The following is a 19,189-nucleotide window of genomic DNA, read 5'->3' on the forward strand; positions in this document are numbered from 1 at the left end:
ATGTTTAGAAACTCAGAAATGCATAAAATATATGGATATTATTGTATAATATGAACCCAAATTTTACAATAAGGTATTTCAAACACCCCATAGAAAAGGAAAAAAAAATCAAATTTCTCTGGTATGAAGGAAAGGCCAAAATTTTTATATGGATTTTCTAGATTATGGCTATGCCACACTCCTACCAGTTTTACCTTTCCCATGCAATTAGAAAGCAAGATACCAGATGCTCTGAATGGCCCAAAGAACAGGGCTGAATTGGAAAAGCTGGTCTTCTCCTTAGGGAGACTCACATGATTATCTGCCTAACACAGCATGGCATCATTACCCCAATGTCCAAATTGGCACCTCAACTTCTGCTATTCTTGTCATAGCTCTAATTTGATCAGTTAGCACACAGTATCTCTGAAGGGTACTAACATGCCCCACAGTTATATGCATTGCCTAAATTCCTCCATTGGCACTGACCCCAAAGGGAAGAGCCTTTCATTGTTCCGTCCTGTGTTCACAAGGCTGCAGACAATTTGGTCGAACCCATGGCCATCCCTCAAGAATTAGATGAAGATCTTCTCTGCCCCATTCCTCAAAGCTCTTTTACTTGCCAGCCTGGAGCTCAGTCCACTGGGAAGACTTGACAGAATCAAAATTCACTATCATATCCCTTGTTACTGGATTGCTAAGTCCAATTGTACATGTCTTAGAGTAGAGGGAGCCATAGACCAACTGATATTCTTTAAGAGACATGAGCTTATAGTGGGGATACATTGGACTAACCAAGAAAACAACCATCCAAGGTTTAGACTGAAAGTCTCAGTTTCTGTTTATATGAGTATGTATCAGAAGCAAGCAAGTGCTTTTCAAAAGCAATATAGAGAATGGCTGTTCTGAGATAGTTGAAGCTCCAGACACCAAGTAGTCACTTATTCTAGCTATGTCTTTTTTCCTGTCAAAGGTTGCACTAAATCTGGTCTTTATGGAGAAAGAGCTTCAGAGAGGCATACCTTACAGAGTCATAAGTGCCCAAGGAGAAAGATTTTCAGACATCCTGCTTTAGATCTTCCAGAACTAGTCTCTTCTGGACCTCACTAGAATGACGCAGACTTACATATGACTTGGCAAGTGGGGCCATCTAATGAGGATGAGGAATATAAATTTCCTAATACAAAAAAACCCAATAAATCTCTGTCCTTCTTTCTTAAATCTTGGAGAAAAGTAGGGTGAGTAGGGGCTGCTAGAAAGTGCAGGGAATAGAGAGCTGGGTCTAGAAACAGAAAGACCTGAATTCAAATCCAGTCATAGAGGTTTACTAGTTGTGTGACTCTGGGCAAGTTATTTGACCTCTCTACCTAAGTTTCTTCAACTGTAAAAATGGAAATAATAATAGAACTTACCTCCTACTGTTGTTGTGAGAATCAGATAAAATATCTCTAAAGTACTTAGCATAAAGCCTAGTACATGGTTGATGTTTACTAAATGATTGTTTCCTTTTTTTTCCCTCCTTGTTTTCTTTCTTTTGAACTATGTCTGGAATCTCTGTATTTCCCTAAACTTGACTAAACATGCTAGGGCCTGGATTTTCAAAAGGATGACTTCCCACCCTTTGTCTCTTATATGGACCATCATCTAAGGTCTCTGCCACCATAAACTTAGCTGGCCCAGTAAAAATTATGTCATCTGATCAAGGTGATTTCAGAAAAGCCTGCTTTATGTGAACAGATGCTAAGTGAAGTGAACAGAACCAAAAGAACTTTATACACAGTATCAAGATTATGTTATGATCAACTGTGATGGACTTGGCTTTTCTCAATAATTCAGTGATTCAGGACTTAAATCCTCAGTGATTCAATAGACTTGGGATGGAAAGTGTTATCCACATCTAGAGAGAAAACTATGGAAACTGAATATAGATCAAAGCATAGTATTTTCACCTTTTCATTGTTGTTTGTTTACTTGTCTTTTTTTCTCAATTTCTCATTTTTCCTCCCTTTTTGTCTGCTTTTTTTGTTTGTTTGTTTGGCATGATAAATAAGGAAATATCTTTAGAAGAATCACTCACCTTTAACCTTTATCAGATTGCTTGCTGTCTTGGGGAGAGGGGAGGCGAAGGAAGGGGAGAAAAATTTGTAAGACAAGGTTTTACAAGGTAAATGTTGAAAACTACCTCTGCTTGTATTTGGAAAAATAAAATACCATTAAGTTTTTTTAAATTACATCATCTCTGTGGAGAAGGAAGGAATTTATAGCCAAAGAATTAGAGGACATTATGAAATGCAAAATAGACAATTTTGATTATATTAAATTAAAAATGTTTTATACAAACAAAACCAGTGCTGCCAAGATTAGAAGGGAAGCAGAAAACTGGGAAAATATATCTAAGGATTCTGATAAAGGCCTCATTTCTAAAATATATAGAGACTCAAATTTATAATTATATCAATTGATAAATGGTCAAAGGAAACAAACAGACAATTTTCAAAGAAATTAAAACCATTGATAGTCCTATGAAAAATGCTCTAAATCACTATTGATTAGATAAATGCAAATTAAGTCAACACTGAGGTACTACTACACACCTTTCAAATTGGCTAATGACAGGAAAAGACAATGATAAATGTTTGAGGAGATGTGGGAAAACTGGGACACATATATTATTGATGGAGAAGAAGAACTGATCTAATCATTCTGGAGAGCAATTTGGAACTAGGCCTAAAGGAATAAAATGTTCACACCCTTTGATCCAGCTGTGTCTTTACTGTATATGTATCCCAAAGAGATCATAAAAAAGGGAAAAGGACCCACATGTACAAAAAAGTTTGAAGTTTGTAGCAGACCTTTTCTGTAGTGTCAAGAAACTGGAAACTGAGTGGATGCCCATCAGTTAAGAAATAGTTGAATAATTTATGACATATGAATGTTATGAAGTATTATTTTTCTCAAAGAAATGATCAGCAGGATGATTTCAGAAAGGCCTAGAGATGCTAAATGAAGTGAGCACAACCAAGAGAACATTGTATACAGTAACAAGATAATGTGATAATCAACTGTGATGGACTTGGCTCTTTTCAACAATGAGGTGATTCAGGGCAATTCCATTATGATGGAAAGATCTATCTGTGTTCAGGAAGCAGACTGTGGGGACTGAATATGGATCACAACATAGTATTTCACCTTTTTTGTTGTTGTTTGCTTGTTGATTTTTTTTTCCTTTTTGATGTGATTTTTCTTGTGCAGCAGGGGAGGGAGCAAAATTTGGCCCACAGGGTTTTGCAAGGGTGAATATTGAAAAGTATCTTTGCATGTATTTGGAAAATAAAAAAGCTATTTAAAAAGAATAAATAAAAGTAGAATTGGCCAAAAAATTGCATAATCAACATGGTGATGTTCATCAATGACCTCAGGAAAAAGAAGCCTCCTTCAGGTTTCTGCCTGGCAATATGAGAGAGGATTTAAGTAGTAGTGGGAAAGGATGGTGCTTTTCACTCCTTCCCAAGTGAAAGAAAATTGTTCCTGTATTGTCTTAGCCACAGATATAAAAGAAAAAAGCACTGGCAAGATGGATGGCCTCATACCACTCACGCTTGGCATGGGCTGCCTGCTCTACAACAATGAAGAAGTCAGGCAGGAACAGGCTTAGAGATGAAAGCTCTGGAGATCACTTTGTTCACGTCTCTTTTGTAGAGCTGCCAGACTCCACCTGCTTTTCTCAAAGGTAACATACGGGTGTTGTAAGGGGAGTTGATATAACACAGTACTCCTGTTTCCTTCATTTCCATTATGATGAGAGAAAAAAAAATCTTTTGCCCTCCTGGTGGTTTGATATTGCAGGGAATTAACTACATGGGATGGTTTGGGGAACTCTTAAGGGTTTCCATTCGGCCTTACCCATAGTAGCATGCCTAGGAATTGGTTGTTTTTCACCCTTTGTTTGCAAAGAGCACAGATATTGAACCCATAATGCTCCTTTTCCCTCCCTTCTTTACTCTCTGTAAGTAACTGAGGTACACACAATGAGGTGGATTTGCAGTTCTTAAGGCTGATTAGGTGCTGAGGTCCTCCAAAGTCAATCAATCAATCAATTATCATTTATTAAGAGTCTGCTCTGTGCTAGGCATTGTCAACACTGAACAGACAAAACCCAGAAAAAACACTTAGTTTCTCTACCCCCGACCGTTTCATCATCCTCTCTCCTTTTCCCCCTCCCCCTGTAAACCAGTTTGGTCTGGTCAGCAAGGCACAATAACTTGATTGGCTCTGAGGACGTAAGGGGCCAGCAGACAGGAGATTTTCAAGCTCCTAGGTAACCAGGAGCGTGCATAGAAGAAGAGAGGGAGAGGAGGGGTAGGCATTCAGTTGCCAGGGGTAGCTTTGGCCTGGGTACCCAAGATTGGTGGAGGGGGTGGGGAATGGAAGCAGAGGCAGGAAAGCTGTAACCAATCAGGTCCCAGAAGCTGTTTTGTTCTCAGCCTACGTTGGCTGAGAAGGTTTGGATGGGGGATGGTGGTGGTGGGGGGGTACAAATGCATTAGAGAATCCGGAGCCAATCAGGTTCCAGAGGCAGCTTTGTCCTCGGCTTAGCCAGTGTTGCCTGAGAAAGGAAGGAGAAAAGGAGAGGGGGAGAGCAGTGTCTAGGAGAGCGAGACTGAGACGGGAGCCAATCAGGGTCCAGAGTCAGCTTTGTCTTCTTTGAGGTAAAGCATCTCTGATTGTGGGTGGGTGGGAGAGGAGAAGCTGCTCTTGTGAAGTGGGGCTCCGCTGCACCTCCGAAAGGGTGCTGGCTTCTTTCTTTTTTATGTGCTCAGTAGGCCAGAGTATTGGGAAGGACAGGCGAATTTATTGATCAGTGACAAAATAGATTCGTGCTTTTCAATACATTTATTTCAGTATATTTAGATCAGTACCAAAGTGATGCTCTAAATTAAAGCTTCCCTCCTGAGCCAAAGAGAAAAGGTGAAATAGAATCACAGGCGTTTAGGGTTAGAGTTGGAAGCGGAGGCGGAGGCGGTGGCGAATTAGTGTCATAGAAATATTGTACATCCGGGAGCAGGTAAGGCTTATTGATAATTAATGCTATTGATAATGAATGGAGAGCATTCATTTATTGGGGGGGGGAGTGTTAAGAGTGGATTTAAAAGCGACTTTATGTTTTTGAATCATTTTAATGATAAGATACATGTGCAGTGTAATAAAAATAAAGATGAATAATGAAAAGAAAAAAATTGGGGGGAAAGGGCGGGATGGGTCCTTTGACGATTGAAAGTATTTATTGGGGAGAAAAATGTTATGAATAGTGGATTTTAAAGAGATTTTTTAAATCATTGTAATGCTAAGACATATGTAATACATTGTAATGAAAAGAAAGATGAAAAATGAAAGGGAAAAAAATAAAACCTCGGCAAAAGAGGCAGGATGGAGCCTTTGACGATAGAATATCAGGGTTCAGATGGTATGTGAGATGATTTTCGATGAGAATGTTGGAGGCTGAATAGAGTTTAGAATGGAGAATTTCTGCACTGGGATGGCAGTCTGGACACCAAATGTCGTAATTGAGAGTCTACAGAGGAAACAATATCAAACGCTCGAGGGATGTATTGTATAGACTGTCTGAGCAAATTAGAAATTTAGAAGCAAAAATGCCTGAGCTGGATGAGGCCCAGGTGCTTGGAATATCAGAGGTGAGAGGGACTTTTGAACCCCTAAAATGGGCAATGAATTGAGGCTGTTTCTTATTCGATTGTCTTGAGTTTTTAGGAGCTTAGTACGCGGAATCTTAGGCCTAGGAGAAATCATGTCGGAAGTGGCATATAGAACAAAGGCTTCTGAGACCTCAGAAATCGTTCAGTACCCAGAGTAGGAGTGGCTCTGAGAGAGAAGGCTTTAGGAACCGTTGATTGTTGGGCTGAGAAGAGCCTGAAAACATAACATTGAACATCATATCTTAGAAGGAGGGAGGGAGGGAAGGGAGGGAGGGAGGAAGGGAGGGAAAGGGAGAGGGAGGGGGAGAGAGAGAGAGAGAGAGAGAGAGAGAGAGAGAGAGAGAGAGAGAGAGAGAGAGAGAGAGAGTGTGTGTGTGTGTGTGTGTGTGTGTGTGTGTGAAGGCGAGCGCGGGCACGGAATTGAATAAGTGTGATGTGCTTCAGGAACGAGGTGTGGGGGAGGGACAAGTAAATTAAAAACAAACAAACCCATTAATGAAGCATATGGTATGAGTTGCAAGATACATTTCACTGTCCTTTATATCAACATAATGGTGACTATGAAATAAAATTTAGACAACCAAAATATAAAAGAGAACACACTTGTGTATCTTGCTCAAAAAAAACAAAACCAAAAACCTAATAGGAAAAACAATTCCTTCCATTGCCTAATTGAAGACTTTTATTGATATTCCTATAATTTACAATGAATGGAGAGTGTTTATAGAAGCAAACGAGTTTTTTAAATATATGCTATTTAAAAGGATATCTTTTTTAACTTTTAAATTCTTGTATTGTTAAGTCACATTTGCAATGTAATAAAATAATAAAATAAATGAAAAGAAACAAAGGCCTAAAATGTCATAGATGGGTATGGCCTTAGCATTTAGAATTCTGCGTTATTCAGTACCTTAATCTATCAAGTATTAGACTGTACCCATCAAGGGAGAATTTGAGAGCTGTTAATAAAGCTTAAAATGGAGGATTTCAGAGCTGAAGGGGCAGACAGTCTAAACTGGGAGTGGACACAAAAGTCAGAATATCAAACCTGGGAAAATATATGGAATGTAGAAAGTCTGGGCTTGGAGGAAATTTAGAACTAAGAGTGTCTGATTTGGATGGGGCCCTAGAATTAGGAATAAATGGATTTGGGAGGAATCTCAGAACACATAAAATGAGAGCTATTTAGAACCTGAGAACACAAGTGATCAGAACCAGTGGGACGTTAGAATACAAAATGTCTGAGTTAGGAGTCTTCTTAGAATTAAGATTTTTCTGAGCTGGATAGGACCCTAGAGTAGGATATTTGAGAGGTGGGAGGAATCAGAACACAGATTTTGTGATATGAGCAGAGCCTAAGAACTCAGAAAGTGGGTAGGTAAGTGGTATGCTTGGGGTCACGAAGATGTAAGTTCAAATTTGGCGTTAACACATTTCCATTTGCCTCAGTTTCCTCATCTCTCAAATGGGGAAAATAACAATACAAAGGTACATCATAGGGTTGTTGTGAGAAGCCAATGAAATATTTGTTTCTTTTTTAAAGAAAGAAAAGGTATTTAGCACAATGCCTGGCACATAATGTCAGTTAGCATCTTTACTGATTCCTTAATATTTTCCAAATATATCATTATATATCAACAAATAGGGATAGTTTTATTCCATTTACCTGGTTCTATGCCTTTAATTTCTTTCTCTTATATTACTGCTTTTGCCAATATTTACAGAACTAAATCAAACAATAGTGGAGAGAGTAGATTGCTTTTGGTTTTAGAAAAATTCCTGTTCTTTATAGAGTTTTTGGTATAAATGAGTGTTGTACTGTCTTAAAGGGTTTTTCTAAGATAATTATGTTGTCTTGTATGTTTTTTTGTTTTAATATGATTATGCTGATTGTTTTCCTAATGTTTAAGTATTCTTGTATTTATGGTATAAATCTACCTTGATCAAAATGTATGATTTCTTGGTTAAATCACTTGATCAACAGGATTTTGTTGAAAACTTTTGAACTGATATTCATTAATGATGTTTATCTATAGTTTTCATTTTGTGTTTTGTCCTTTCCTAGGATAGATAGTAGGTCTAAATTTATCTTATAAAAGGTTTCTGGTAGAGAGATTTCTCAATTTTTGAAAATAATTTGATTAGTATAGCTACTGATTTTTTTTAAAGTCTAATCAAATTCCCCTGTGAATCCATCAGCACCAGGAGGTATTTTTTCCCCTTTTTATAGTACCATTATAACTAATTGTATTTATTTTTCTGAAATTTGGTTATTTATTATCTTTATCTGAATTTTTGTCAGTTTGGGAGTTTTATATTTTTGAAGGAATTGTATTTCTTTTAAGTTTTCAATTTTCTTAATATATAACTGTCGATAGTATATTCTTATTCTTTTTCTTCTGGTTTTGTTGTGATTTCACCTTATTCAATTGTTATTTTATTAATTTAATTTTCTGCTCTTTTAAAATTATGTTAGCTAAAGGTTTATTAATTATTTTAGTTTTTTCAAAGAACCAGTTTTTAGTTTTATTTATAATTCCTATGGATTTGTTTTTGGTTTCCAGCTTACCTATTTCTCTTCTAATTTTTAATATCTCATTTGTGCTTGTTTTAGCTTTTTTTTTAATTTATTGGCTTTCTAATTTTTAAAAATTCATATTCAGTTCCTTAATCTCCCTTTTCTGTTTTTTTCAATGGATGAAGTGTCTTTTATCTTGAGGCCTTTTTTTAACTGTATCCTAGAAATTTGATTATATTATTTATCATAATTTTCTCTCATATAGTTGTTTCTAGGATTTATTTTTTGATGCACTTAATATTTAGTATTCATTGCTAAGTCTCAATTTTGTTGGCTCTGAACCAATCACATTTTTTTATATGGATATATTTATTATTTCTGACTTTTAACATTTATTTGCATTATATTTGTGCTTTAATACATGGTCAGTTTTTAATAAAAATGCTATGTGGTGCTGAGTAACTTTTTGTGGTCATAATTAGAAGATGTCACAAGTCTTTTAGCTTTTATTTCTCTAGCATTCTATTTATTTTTATATTTTCCTTTTTATTTGTCTTTTTGTTGGACTTAGCCAAAATCAAGAATGACATTGAATTCTCTTATTACTATTGTTTTTTTGTTTGTTTGTTTTTGCTGAGGCAATTGGGGTTAAGTGACTTGCCCAAGGTCACACAAGTAGGAAGTGTAAAGTGTCTGAGACTACATTTGAACTCAGGTCCTCCTAACTTCAGGGTTGATGCTCTATATTCTTATAGCACAGTTGTATTCTTTATGAATTTGAAAAGACATTTGGAGCATATAAATTCAGTATTTATATTGTTTTGTTTTCTCTGGTTCCTTTCAACATAATATAGTTAACTTGATGTATTTTTAGGTTTTGAAAATACACACACACACACACACACACACATATTGCTTTTTCTGATAGAATGAGTGTAATTCCTCCTATTTTGGATTCACTTGATGTATAGTCTTTTTATTTTTTCCAGCCTTCATTTTTATTCTATATATGTGTTTGTTTTTTAAATATGTTTCTTGTAAGCAGAGACTGTTGAGTTTGTTTTCTTGTTCAATCTGTCACTTTTTTGTTTTATTGGATTGTTTAATCCACATTTTAAATTATGAGATTTAGATCCCCCCTCCATTTGTCTCTACTATTATCTTTTCTTTTTAAATTGTGATTCCTCCCCTTTTCCTGTGAATGCAGTATTATGTCTCTTTATTTATTTTAGCTTAAGTGTTTTTTAAAGTGACCCATTTCCAGGTTTTCTACTCTTTACCCTTGGTCCCACTTTTTGGAGTTTTGCTTATTAATTCATTTTTCTTTCTTAATTTCATTTGGTTATTTACTTCTTTCCCAGCTCACTTTTTTGCCTTTCAGTTTATCTTGTTCATTGTTTTAAAAAATGTTTTTCTATGAGTTTTTTTTTTAGGCTTTCTTTTCCTCACTCTTTTCTTTGTTCAATTCTCCCTTTCTGCCTATTCTAGACTTTTCTACTTTGATTCATGGCCCTTATTTTGTTCTTCTTTATTCTCTGTAATTTTCACTAACTAGAAATGTTAAGTTACTTATGTTTTGTCTTTCTTTAATAGTTTCTGTTACTATCTTGTAAAGCTTGCCCCAACCCTCTTTTTAATTTAATGCCTCTCTCAGCAAAGTACCAATTCTTCAAAATTGTAGGGAAGATATTGCCCCATGATAGGATCCTTCCTGTGTTGATAATCATACAGTTTATTATTGATTTTTGCCCTTTCTTTGCTCATTTCCCTCATATTTTTCTCGAAATCTTGCCCATGGGTGGATGCCTCTTCTGGGTTTTTCAGTTGTCCCCAGGAGCACTGTTAGCCTTTTTTTCTGAGGAAATCTGAGTGGTCTCTGTAAAAACTAAATCTCTGTTGATAATACCTACTGAAAGGTCCTCATCTCTTTTATAGAATATCTTTATTGCAGAATTCATCAGTGAAACACCATTTCTGCACTGAACCAAGATTTTCCTCTCTCTCTCCCTCCACCCTTTATAATCCCTCCTTTTGCCTACTCTCCTGTTTTCCTGTAGGCTCTTTTCTTCCTGAAAAACTACAAGAATTAATGTGCTTTCATTGTGTAATTCTGGAGAAACTGAGGCAAGATAGAGATTAGAGAGTTTTTAATATTTTTTTTTGAAAGGGAGAGATTGTGCGAGGGGCATGCTGCCCTAAGGCTGATTTCTAAAGCATCCAGCCCCTAATGTGTGCTTCCCAGGAAGTATATATACACACATGGCTCAACTACAGGGGTAGACCGAGGCAGGAATGGAGTCAGAGCATACACAGAGAGTGGAACGGACTATTAATCTGATTCTTACAGGATGAGGGGAGGCACCAAACATTCTGATAAATTAGGATGGGGAGAGGCACCCAATATTCTGATAATGTCTAAGCTAGAAGGTCTTTCTCCTTATCCGGATCATCTTGATCAGGAGGAAGGGGTGGTATTGCAGGATTGAGCAGAAAAATTAGGACCTGAGGCAGAACAATTCAGGGAAACCAAGACAGGACAATTTAGGGAAACTGAGTCAGGACAATTAGGGAAACTGAGTCAGTACAATTAAAGTGAACTGTGGCACAACAATTGTTATACACCTTTGACTTGATTAGGACTCATCTCCTATTCTCTTCTGAGTTTTTACTCCCATTTCCCTTTTAATACATTCTCACTTTGTTTAAAAATGTATGAACCATTACAGTTCTACAAAAAAACCATTGTTTCACCTATAGGTGGATAGATATAGATGAAAGATCCAGTCAATGATGTTTTAAACCTATGTCCCTACCATCACTTTTATTTGATTTTTTCTTTCATCCCTATCTCCTTTGTAAGAAGTCTTAATAATCTCTCTGTTGTTTTGTTGTTGTTGTCCTTTTGTTATTGTATTCCTGTACCTTTCTTGAATTTCTGTTACCTGGGGTATTTGTGAAGCAAAAACACTTTTCAGATCGGCTTTTCTTTCTAAGAATGTTTCACTCACCTTTTTATTATTGAATGTCTTGTCTTTTTTCACTGATGATTACATTCTTTTTTCTTTCTTTAAAAAAATTAATAATAGCTTTTTATTTTCAAAATACATACAAAGATAGTTTTCAGCATTCACCCTTGCAAAACCTTGTGTTCCAAATTTTGGAATTGTATTCCTGTTTGAAATATATTCTGTTCCTTCCTACACTTTCTGATGGGAACAGAAGATTCATGTTATTCGTATTTCTTTTCCTTTGTATTTGAAGTCTTCTCCTGGTCACTTGCAAAATTTGTTGTTTCTCAATTATGTTGTTGAATTTGTTAATTTTAAGCACAACAAACAAGAGATGACATCAAAAGTCAAACATCCAGCATCCTCAAAATTTTCATGTGAGAACAAAAATTATAATTTCTAGAAGAGGCCTTAGAATGGAAATCATCATAACTGGCAAGGATTTGTTTTCAAATATATTTTTAGTAGACTAAGATATTGCCAATTTCTAATTAATTTAGAAAGAAAAAAGAAAATAGATTTTTCATATGAGATCAATATTTTATTCCAATTTAATATACATATTAACTCAGTGGCATTTCTTTAAAAAAAAAAACTCACATCCTCAGCCACCCAACTAAAAAGAAGATGGTGAAAGAACTGTATTTTTTTTGTCTAGCCACCCTTCACTTCCCATACAAACCCTAAACACTTGCACACCAAAAGATATGAAATTCCATGCAGTTTTTCTTTCTTTTCTTTTCATTTTTTTTTTTTTTTGGTAAAGACTGTTATTGGGCAGTTAGGTGGTGCAGTAGATAGAGGAGGACCTAAGTTCAAATCTGGTCTCAGACACTTAACACTTCCTAGCTGTGTAACCCTGGGCAAATCACTCAGCAAAAAGATTTTTAAAAAAGATTATTATTGATATTGCTCTTAATGTTAATGAATCATATTTTTGGTCTCAAAAAAGACATCACACACAGAGAACTTTTAAAAGAGAAACCTTATGTTTTGAAATTATTATATCAGAAAAATACATTTACTTTGTAACAGTAATCCAAAAAACCTAAAACTGGAAAAAGACATAGGAAGATGTTTCTTTAGAACCAAAAATGTAGTATTGTGAAAGATCCTTACTGTATGTCTGGCTTTCTATATACCATTCAATGGGGAAAATTAGAGGTGACTTGAGAGCTTAGAATACAGAATTTCCCAGCTAAAAGTTGTTTTTCCCTCTGAATTTCACATTTTTGAAATAGAAATAGAAGCCACAATATTAGACAGCCTTTAGAATACAAGATGTCAGAGATCAAAGTGGCCTTACAATGTCAGAGATGGGGGTGCTATGAGATGGTAAATCTTCAGGCCTGGAACACAAAACATTTTTCTTGAAAGAGGTTGCTTGGTGATGTGCTCAGTAGGCCAAAGTATGGAGAAGAACCAGGTAATTTAAAAAACAAAAAGTCATTATATTTTGGGGAAGAGTTTAATCGTTCATAACAATATATTTTATATCAACACAGAGGTGATGCTTTGAATGAAAATCCAGGTCTTCAAACAACCATTGTGGAAGGTGCCAGATGTCAGGTCAGTTTTTCATTTTCCTGACAACAAAAAGGAATAAAAAGTAAGAAAACCAAGTCTGTGGACACTGCTGTCTCTTAATCAGGTAAGTCAGTTATTAATATTCCATAAGGGGAAAAAAGCCAGAAAAGAAAAGCTGGTAATAACCTATAGTTCCCTCTGGTAAGGATGGTATTATTGATATTCCTCTTTTAATTATCTATTTATTTGCTGAAGCAATTGGTGTTTTGTGACTTGACTAGGGTCACACAGCTAGTAAGTGTTAGGTGTCTGAGGCTGGATTTGAACTGAGGTCCTCTTGCCATTAGGAAGAATGCTCTATCCATTACATCATCTAGCTGTCTCAAGATATTTGGGGTAATCCCAATGCTTCTTACAGTTTCTATTCTCAACCTCTAAACACCTCCTATTAGCTCTGATTTAGTCCCTTTCAACCCTTACATTAGAGCTTCTACAGCTTCATCTAGCTACAAATGCCATAGTTGGGAGGGCTTTGAAAAATAAATCATCTACTCCAAAAAGGGCTGTAGAATGAAAAGATCACAACTGTTAAGGATTTATAGTCATATTTATTCTTAGTGGGTCAAAATAGTTAATTTTAAAAACAAAAGGAAAATTTATTTGTAGGATAAGATCAACAATTTGTTTCAATTTAATATATTTTATCCCAGATATGGTGAAAATACTCTCTATTTTTTTATTAGTTAAAAAATCCTGAAAAAACAATTCCATGAAATTCTTTCTTTGGTGAAGACTGCTTTTGATATTGCTATTAATAATAACAATTTTAGGATATTTTTGGCTACATAAGGTGCTACATAAAGAGAACTTATAAGGGAGAACTTTTTTTGGTGAACCAATATATTAGTAAGACACATGAAAATTGTAATAAAAATCCCAAAACCAAAAATTGGGGGGAAATTTAATGGCTTTAGAACAAAAAGTGTTAAATCTATGAAGGTTCTTAACATGATAAATATCTGGGCTTCCAGGTACCATTCAAAGGAGAAAGTTGGATGTGACTGAATGTCTCTGAATGTCTCAATTTGGAGAGGAAAGTGAATATCAGATCAGGGAGTGTATTTTTGAACCTAGAATGTTTGAGCTTGAAGGAAATTTTGAATCCAGAATCCTGAGCTAGATGAGACTGTAGAAGCTCTATTGTTAGTGTTGAAAGGTACTAGATCAGAGCTAATGAGAGGTGTTTAGAGGTTGAGAATGGAAATTGTAAGAAGCATTGGATTATAGCCTGCAGAGTGTCAGGCCTAGTATTAGTCGGGGAGAAGAGAATAAAAGAGAGAATTTGGAGAGCACTTAGAAGAAGGGATGTCAGATTGAAGAGAACTCTTAGAATTTACCATATAAGAAATAGGAGTGCCCTTAATACCTTGGAATGTGATTGCTAGGGAGGTGGTCATTAAGATAAATAATCAGCCCTGGAATGTCCTAAGCTAGAAGGTTTTATTTTATTATACTTTCTCAGTTGACCAAAATATTGGCCAGTTTGGATCAAATTAAAAAAACAAGAAGAAAGTACTTTTTAACCCCTGGGATTAATAATTTTTTTCCATTTTAATTTATGTTATACTTACTTAAAACAAACAAACAAACAAAAAAACCCCCACAAGGCACATCTTCAACCACACCAAAAAAAGGGTAGGATGGAAGTATAGTGTATTTAACCCTAAATCTAAAACTAAAGTCCCCAAATTGCAGAAAAGACCAAACTGGTTTAAGAAATGCAATTCCACGCAGTTTCTTTCTTTCTTTCTTTCTTTTTTTTATGAAGGCTGATTTTTTAAATTAAAGCTTTTTATTTACAAAACATATGCATGGGTAATTTTTCAACATTGACCTTACAAAACCTTGTGTTCCAAATTTTCTCTTCCTTCCCCTCACTCCCTCTCCTAAATGGCAGGTAATCCAATACATGTTAGATATGCCAAAATATGTTAAACTCAATATATGTATACATAGTTATACAGTTATGTTGCTGCACTAGAAAAATCGGATCAAGAAGGAAAAAAAAACTGAGAAAAATCAAAATCCAAGCAAACAAAAGCAGAAAGAGTGAAAATGCTATGTTGTGGTCCACACTCAGTTCCCACAGTCCTCTCTTTTGGTGTAGATAGCTTTCTTCTTCACTGAACAATCGGAAGGTTTGAATCATCTCATTGTTGAAGAGAGCCAAGCCCATAAGAATTGATTATTGTATAGTCTTGTTGCCATGTATAATTATCTCCTGGTTCTGCTCATTTCACTTAGCATCAGTTCATGTAAGTCTCTCCAGCCCTCTCTGAAATCATCCTGTTTGTTGTTTTTTACAGAACAATAATAGTCCATAATTTTCATATACCATAACTTACTCAGCCATTCTCCAATTGATGGGCTTCTTGCCACTTACAACGAGGGCTGCCACAAAGATTTTTCTACATATGGGTCCCTCTCCCTCCTTTAAAATCTCTTTGGGATATAAGCCCAGTAGAAACACTGCTGGATCAAAGAGTATGCACAATTTGATAACTTTTTGAGCATAGTTCCAAATTGCTTTCCAGAATGGCTTGATATGTTCACAATTCCACCAATAATGTGTTAGTGTCCCAGTTTTTACATATCCCCTCCACCATTCATCATTATCTTTTTGTGTCATCTTAGCCAATCTGAGAGGTGTCACTACACATATCTCAGAGTTGTCTTAATTTGCATTTCTCTAATCAATAGTGATTTAGAGCACTTTTTTATATGACTATAAATGGATTTAATTTCTTCATCTGAAAATTGTGTATTCATATCCTTTTACCATTTATCAATTGCAGAATGGCTTGAATTTTTATAAATTTGAGTCAGTTCTTTATATATTTTAGAAATGAGGCTTTTATCAGAACTCTTAAATGTAAAAACGTTTTCTCAATTTATTGCTTCCCTTCTAATCTTATTTGCATTAGTTTTGTTTGTACAAAAACTTTTTAACTTAATACAATCATAATTATCTATTTGGTGTTCAATAATGAGTTCCAGTTCTTTGGTCACAAATTCCTTCCTTCTCCACAGATCTTAGAGGTAAACTACCCTATGTTCTTCTAATTTGCTTATAATATCACTCATTATGTCTAAATCATGGACCCATTTCAACCTTATCTTAATATACACTGTTAGGTGTGGGTCAGTGCCTAGTTTCTGCCATACTAGTTTCCAATTTTCCCAGCAGTTTTTGTCAAATATTAAGTTCTTATCCCAAAAGCTGGGATATTTGAGTTTATCAAACACCAGATTGCTAAAGTTATTGACTATTCTGTCCTGTGGACCTAACCTGTTCCACTAATCAACTACTCTTATTTCTTAGCCAGTAGGTTTTTGATGACCGCTGTTTTATAATATTGTTTTAAGTCTAGCACAGCTAGGCTACCTTCATTAGCATTGTTTTTCATTAATTCCCTTGAAATTCTTGACCTTTTGTTCTTCCAGATGAACTTTGTTATTAGTTTTTCTAGATCCATAAAATAATTTCTTGGGAGTTTGATTGGTATATCTCTAAATAAGTAGCCTAATTTAAGTAGTATTGTCATTTTTATTATTCGCTTGGCATGAGCACTTGTTATATTTTCAGTTGTTTAGATCCCACTTTATTTGTATAGCAAGTGTTTTGTAGTTGTGTTCATATAGTAACTGACTTTGCTTTGACAAATAGATTCTCAAATATTTTATATTTACAGTTATTTTAAACGGAATTACTTTTCATCTTTCTTGCTGCTGAACTTTGTTGGTAATATATAAAAATGCTGATGATTCCTGTGTATTTACTTTGTATCCTGCAACTGTAATAAAGTTGTGGATTGTTTCTAGTAGTTTTTTAGTTGATACCCTAGGATTCTCTAAGTACACCATTATATCATCTGCCAAGAGTGATAATCTGGTTTCCTCATTACCTACTTTAATTCCTTTAATCTATTTTTTTTTCTCTTATTGCCAAAGCTAACATTTCTAATACAATATTGAATAGTAATGGTGAAAGTTGGCAACCTTGTTTCACCCCTGATCTTACTGGAAATGGTTTTAGTTTGTCCCCATTATATATGATGCTTGCAGATAGTTTTAAATACATGCTACTGATCATTTTAAGGAAAAGTCCATTTATTCCTATATTTTCTAGTGTTTTTAATAGGAATGGATGATGGATTTTATCAAATGTTTTTTTCTGCACTATTGAACTAATCAAATGGTTTTTGTTAGTTAGGTTATTGATATAATCAATTACGCTAATAATTTTCTTAATATTGAACCAGCCCTGTATTTCTGGTATAAATTCTTTTTGGTCATAGTGTATGATCCTGGGGATGACTTTCTGTAATCTCTTTGCTAGTATTTTATTTAAGATTTTTGCATCACTATTCATTAGGGAAATTGGTCTATAATTTTTTTTTCTGTTTTCACCCTATCAGATTTTGGTATCAGTACCTGTGTCATAAAAAAAAAGAAAAAAAAAAAAAAGAAAAAAAAATTGATAGGAGTCCTTTCCCTATTTTGTTAAATAGTTTATATAATATTGGAATTAATTGTTCTTTATATGTTTGGTAGAATTCACATATAAATCCATCTGGCCCTAGAGATTTTCCTTAGGGAATTGATTAATAGCTTGTTCTATTTCTTTTTCTAAAATGGGACTATTTAAATAATTTATTTCCTCTTCTGTTAACCCAGGAAATCTATATTTTTTGTAGATATTCCTACATTTCACTTAGATTATCAAATTTATTGACATATAGTTGAGCAAAATTGTAAGGGCCCTTTAAATGGGCGGACACGGTGCATCGGGAGATTGAGGCCCAGAAATAATTTCTGTGGATATTAGGACTGCCCTTGGGCGGGATCCTGGCCATATTGAGATAGCTTCGTAATGGGTGACTCTCTCGCTGATTGGCTGTGTGTGTGACCTCACAGGCCCTATATAAGCCCACTGCAGGCAGCAACTGCCCTCTTTAACCTCCTGCTGTTCACCCTGGCTCCTAGCCTGGGTGGCCAAGCCAAGATGGGTAGCCGAAAGAGGTAAGGGTTTTGGTAGTGAACACATGGGTCTTCTGACCAGGTGTTCACTAGGGAACCAACAAGTCAGGGCATCAGTCAGGGCATTATGTGAGTAGGTATAATAAAGGCTTTTAAGATTACACGTGGTTGTTCTTGAGTGCGCTACCGGTTACTAAGCTATAGATTCAAGAGATTGTGGCCAGAGACCTTAGAAGGCCTCAGAGGAGGCGAGCCGGGTAGAGCTCACACTGCAAAGGGCAGTGGTCAAAGGTACTCTGGTGGGTCTAGGACAGACTAGTAATTGTAACTGCCAGGAGAGCACGTTACACAAAATGACTCCTAATTATTGCTCTGATTTCTTCTTCATTGGTGGAAAGTTCTCCCTTTTCATTTTTAGACTAACAATTTGATTTTCTTCTTTCCTTTTTCTAATCAAATTAACTAAAGGTTTATCTATTTTGTTGGTTTTTTCATAAAACCAACTTCTAGTTTTATGTATTAATTCAATAATTTTCTTACTTTCAATTTTATTAATTTCTCCTTTTATTTTCAGAATTTCAAATTTGGTATTTAATTAAGGGTTTAATTTAGTTGTTTTTTATGCTTTTGTAGTTATAAGCTGAATTAATTGGTCTTCTCTCTCTCTATTTTATACAAGTATGTATGTAGAGATATAAAATTTCCCCTAATAACCACTTTGCCTGCATCCCATAAATTTTGGTATCATGTCTCATTATTGTCATTCTCTTGGATGAGGTTATTGATTGTATCTATGATTTCTTGTTTCACCCATTCATTCTTTAGGGTTGGATTATTTAGTTTCCAATTAATTTTTGCTTTATTTTCCTCTGGCCTTTTATATCATGTGATTTTTATACATCGTGATCTGAAAAAAATTCATTTACATATCTGATTTTCTGTATTTGATTTTGAGGTTTTTAATGTCCTAATACAAGGTCAATTTTTATATAAGTTCCATGAGCTGAGAAAAAAAAAAAAAAAAAAAAAGTAAAGTCCTTTCTATCTCCATTCAATTTTCTCCAAAAATCTATGATACCTAACTTTTTCTTAACATTCTGTTTATCTCCTTAACTTCTTTCTTATTTATTTTGTGGTTCAATTTATGTAGCTTTGGAGAGCAAGGTTGAGATCCCCCACTATTATAGTTTTGCTATCTATTTCTTCTTGCAGCTATTTTAATTTCTCCTCTAAGAATTTGGATGCTATATCATTTGGTGCATATATGTTTAGTATTGATATTGCTTCATTATCTATGCTACCCTTTAGCAAAGATATAGTTTCCTTCCTTATCTCTTTTAATTAGATCTCTTTTTGCTTTTGCTTGATCTGAGATCAGGATGGCTACCCTTGCTTTTTTTTAC

At 35.0% G+C, this 19,189-nt stretch overlaps 1 long non-coding RNA gene across 2 annotated transcripts in view; it reads left to right on the forward strand.

Moving 5' to 3' along the window:
• The first annotated feature begins 4,554 nt into the window (after positions 1 to 4,554).
• The window catches only part of LOC141548852 (uncharacterized), a 44,387-nt gene continuing 29,752 nt past the window's right edge, over positions 4,555 to 19,189 (forward strand). Inside the window, exons 1-2 of one of the 2 annotated variants that reach the window (XR_012484128.1) lie at positions 4,555 to 4,688; positions 12,725 to 12,870. This is a non-coding gene — a long non-coding RNA (uncharacterized LOC141548852). Of the gene's footprint in view, positions 5,045 to 12,724; positions 12,871 to 19,189 lie in introns of both variants that reach the window. The other variant, XR_012484127.1, reaches the window with a different exon arrangement.

The sequence above is a fragment of the Sminthopsis crassicaudata genome, chromosome X, assembly GCF_048593235.1.
Source record: "Sminthopsis crassicaudata isolate SCR6 chromosome X, ASM4859323v1, whole genome shotgun sequence".
NCBI lineage: Eukaryota > Metazoa > Chordata > Mammalia > Dasyuromorphia > Dasyuridae > Sminthopsis > Sminthopsis crassicaudata.